A 4,520-nucleotide genomic window follows, 5' to 3' on the forward strand; every position below is an offset into this window, starting at 1 on the left:
TGGTAATTAAAACATTGCATCATACCAGAGCCATGGCAAGCTGCAGAGAACCCTGTTTAATAGCTCCTTCTGCTTTGACAGCAAAGCCATTGACAGTTATTTGCTTGTGATTTTAGCTAGACTGCATTTCCTTAGTTTGCTGCCATGTGATATAGTGCCAAAAGCTTTATTAACACTGAGGTATGTGACAGGTACCACTTTTGCCCTAACTACAGATTTTGCCACCTTGCCACAGGTGGGAATAACACCCATCTGTCACAAGGCTCTTGCTGTTCATTCCCATCTCCCTGATAGCCCCTGCAGCGTTACAAATGGTTTGATGATTTATTTCAGATTTTTTTTCCCAAGACTGGGGCCTGGGCTGACTGCTCTGTATTTGCCCAGAGTCTCCCCCATCCCCTTTATGACAATGGGTGCTGCGTTTGGCAGTATCCAATCTTCTGAAATCCCTGGAGTTCCCCATTGTGAAGACACAGGAACAGGTGAAACAGGCTGGGTTCGGTTGCTGTGATGCCAAAGATTAATTTTCCCACTGCCTCTGCGCCTGGTCACCACTTAGCCTGGCTAATATCCCTTACTGCTGTGCATATTCATACTGGAAAAGCCACCTTTCCTTTGCTTAGACCTGTGGCCTGCTTCCTTTTAATGTTCTAGGTTTTGATGTGTTCGCTAGCTCAGCTGTGTTGATCTTAGGAACACGAGCAGCAGCAAAACGTCTCCGTGTTAGATGTGGTTGGTGTCTCCACCTGCCTTCCCTGCACTGCGCACGTACTGCAGGCTGCAAGAGAAAACATCTCCCGACTCTGGGTGTGGAACTCAAAGTTGCTGGGGTTGCAGAGCAGATCCTGTGCTAAAGGAGCACCTCGAAGCATTGTCTAGATATCTGCTCCCAGCAAGTGCAGCTAGTCCTGGAGATTGCCACCAGTGCGATCCCGGAGATTACCTCGAGCTGCAGCTCCATCTGAAAAAGTAAATGTGACCTTGGAAGAAGAGGGGATTTGTCAGTTTGTGCATGAACTCCTGGCTCGTGGGAGCCCTTGTCTTCTACCTGCACCTTCCTACAGCCCAGGAGAAGCAGGTAGCAGCGTGTAGAGGAGCTGTGTCCTTAGCCAGACAACATCCCCCATTGCTCACCCCCAACCAAGAACCAAGAAGGACAGCTTTTAAGTGCCCCCCTTCCCTCTTTGTTTCTCTGAAAGAGTGTCAGTGATTTCCCACTCAGGGCATCAGCTTTAACAAAGTCCCTTCATAAATCCTACCCATGTGCTCGCTGGTTTTGACTTTGGCTCCTCATTCACAGCTGTGGCCTTTCAGTCCAGGAGCTGGATGGGTGCTGGTGTGTCTGGTAGAGCAATTGGTAAATCCTTTAAACACAGGGAAAACCTGAAGGCATTTCACCTGCGGAGGTTCAATCAGCATAATCCTGGTATGATCAGGTGCTCTGGCATCCAGAAATTTCAGGAAAGAAAAGGGTTCCCTCTAAATTTATAGACACAGAGACCTTGTAACTCCTCTGACCCTTTTATTCTGCTGGAGGTAACATCCATTTGGGTGCTGTCAGCAGGAAGCACTGAAGTTGGTGTGGCGAAGAGGAGGGGAAGGCAACCGGGGCCTGAAAGGGGACACGTAGTGATAAATGCAGAAATCTGCTGGCAGGAGAAAGTCCCTGTAAGCAGAACCAAGCAGTTCCTTTAAAGAGTGTCCGATTGTCAGGGATCCCAGCACAGAAGTGGAAGACCACAAAGGAGAGTCCTCAGTAGCAGCTGCTGGGCTTTGAGAAGACCACCTTGCCTTCCAGACCCTGCAGCACTGCTGCTGTGGCAGATACCTGGCTGAGGTTTGCTCTCCCTCCTGCCCGTCCTGGTGCCCTGCACGCCACCAGCCCCAGGGGACTGCTCAGCCCTTGACTCTTCCCTCTCTGCCAGCTGACCTCACCCATGAGCTCTTTGATTTTTCACGTGCAGTGAAACTGGTAAGGTATAAATTGCTCCGTCTGCTTCCCTTTTCCTGTGCCAACTCGCCTGGCGGTAAAGGCAGTAATGGCTCTGGCCCCAAGCCCAACTTTCCTGGAGTTTTTTGCAAGCACCCAATGTACTGCAGGGCCTATGGGAAAAAGTGACTTCCCTCTCCTTGGGGTTTTATTGATGCATGTGTTTGTGGCACTGGGATGCATTGTGGCTACCACAACCCATACCACTGCTGCCAGCCCCTTCCCTTAGCAGCTGGGCATCTCCTCCTTCCTCTCCATTTAAAAGTCTTTCCGTTCCCATTTCTCCCTTTTAGCTTTTCTTCCGTTTTGTGGTTGACTTCACCAAAAGAAACTTAACAGCAAATTTTGTTTGGCCCTCTCGACATCTGTTTTTCATCCCTGGGCTGGGCTCACCAGTATGCTCAGATCGATGGGTGCCAGTGGTTTCTTGTCCCTGCCCAGGACTTGGTGTCAACTCCTTCATTTGCTTCATTTTTCTAAATATTTACAGCATGAGCCAGGCACCAGGCTCCAGAGTTCACAGTAAAAACACCAGAGGTTGATGGGGCACCTTTGGCTGATCATCATGGGAAACCAGTTGCTTCATAAACCTGACAGCATAAAACATCTCAGAAACATGCATCCTTCCAAAAATGTGCAACCAAAACATGTCAGACTTTCAAGACGATGCTTTAGACAAACCAAAGGTCTCATTTAGCTACCAAATGCATCTCATCCAAAAAGAAAAAAAAAAAAAAAGAAAAAAAAAGAAAAAAAAAAACCACCTCTAACCACAAAACAAAGGCCTTGAATTGTTTGGATGAGTTCTAGTTTCCCCTAGAACACAGCTGAGCTAGTGACACTGCCAACTCTTCTCCTTTTTATTTTATTTTTTTTATTTTTTCCAGAGAAGCAGCAGGGGCTATGACCAGGAAGCTCTGGGCTGTTTATGATAGCCTTTGGCTGCCTGCCCTTCTTCTTCTCTGTAGACACCCCCAGGCCTCCTCTACAGAGCTTTTCTGTCTCCCCTCAGCTGCAGCTCTTGCTGGGAGAGGAGGGAGCAGAGAGCCTGGAGTGCAAAACCGAACAAAGCCCAGCACAATCAATCGTTTCCATGCCAGGCCCATGGTTTTGTAGAAACCATCGCATGATCTCTACATGACTGGGGTTTGGCAACAGCTCTCAAGTTGGTTTGGCCCTGCAAAAAAAGAGGGAAATAGATATGGAGACATCTCCTTTTCCAGACGGACCCCGTCCATGCCACCCTCCTTCCCTCCTCCCTCCGTCTCCCCGCTACCAGACGTTGTTTCATCTCTCAGCCACATTAGTTCCTTTCTGCCTTTTCCCCAAACTCTGCTGATGAGTCAGAGCTGGGAGACGAAGAATGCTCATTTCAAAAAGTGATATGCTTACAAGAGCAAAGTGCCAGGGGAGCCAGAAATCGTTGCCCACTGAGGCTGGAGGAATGTCCAAAACACTGCCGGAAATACATTTTACCCCTTTGTATTTGTTTATGAGCTGCTTGACCAACGTGAGATAACCAACCTACCAACCTACTGTGACCAGAAGATGCTGCTGAACATCCCCTCAGTGCTGTCCTAACTATCAAGCTATTACCCGTGTTTCAGGCAGGGTGGATTGTTATTCCATGCGGTGCTCAGAAACTCGAAGTGACAAAAATATGTCTTCAAGGACCTCTTCAGAGCAGTAACGATGTGAAGCCTGAACATGTCAAAAGGGCTGTCTTTTATGTGTTTCCTTGGGTGACTTGAATGTCTGGGGACACTTAAGATTCAAGTAAGCTTAGGAAATCAATGAGAGTTCAGTACCTACCTTATTTAGACTCTCAAAAATCCCAAGGGAAGCTTGTCTGCAAAACACGACTCTTGAGAGCAGTAATTATCCCAGAGCTACACACTTTTATTTCAGACAACAAGGCCATCCTGGGGAGCTTTTCCTAACCCATCACAGTCCACATACAAAGATGTAAGTGATACCGGCCAGGACACCCAGGGACATCACTCCGTAGCTGCTTCGCTTGCTGCTGACTCCATTCACATTGCATAATGGCTTCTCACAGCAAGAAACCCTTTGAGAGGCTTGGTTTTGTTGCTGACTTGCTGCTGGACACGTTGGGGAGCACATCTTAGAGATGACATACTTAGGCTTGTTGGGCTCTAATGAAGAAAAGAAGGGGGAAAAGGAAAGAAAGTCAAATGTAAGAATTGTTGTTCTCACATTTCTAAATGTAAGATGTTCTAAATCTGCACTGGTAAATAAAAATAAGGCCAGGGACCAGTGCCCAAGGCAAATATGTCTTTGGTTCTGGACTGGCAGCAGTCTAGCTATGTCCACACTGCTGCAACATGATGCTGGTCCTCTCGGGGCTCCATGTTACATCTCTCCCAGGTGAAATTAGCTTTTGTGGGTGGCTTTCAGTTCAGGCTGCCCAAAGCAATGATCAAGCTGGATCGCTGCCCACCAGGATGGTTTTCCTGCAACGGAGAACCTTGTGGATGTATTTTATGAGAATACATGGAGGTGCTTGAAG

General features: G+C 47.8%; 1 long non-coding RNA gene across 1 annotated transcript; it reads right to left on the reverse strand.

Moving 5' to 3' along the window:
* Positions 1–203: 203 nt before the first annotated feature.
* LOC121065026 lies at positions 204–3,934 on the reverse strand. Its single transcript, XR_005816865.1, has 2 exons — positions 3,803–3,934; positions 204–3,167 (listed from the first exon to the last, which is right to left on the reverse strand). It is a non-coding gene; the product is annotated as an uncharacterized LOC121065026 (long non-coding RNA).
* Positions 3,935–4,520: the final 586 nt, after the last annotated feature.

Source organism: Cygnus olor, chromosome 2, assembly GCF_009769625.2.
Source record: "Cygnus olor isolate bCygOlo1 chromosome 2, bCygOlo1.pri.v2, whole genome shotgun sequence".
Classification (NCBI taxonomy): Eukaryota; Metazoa; Chordata; class Aves; order Anseriformes; family Anatidae; genus Cygnus; species Cygnus olor.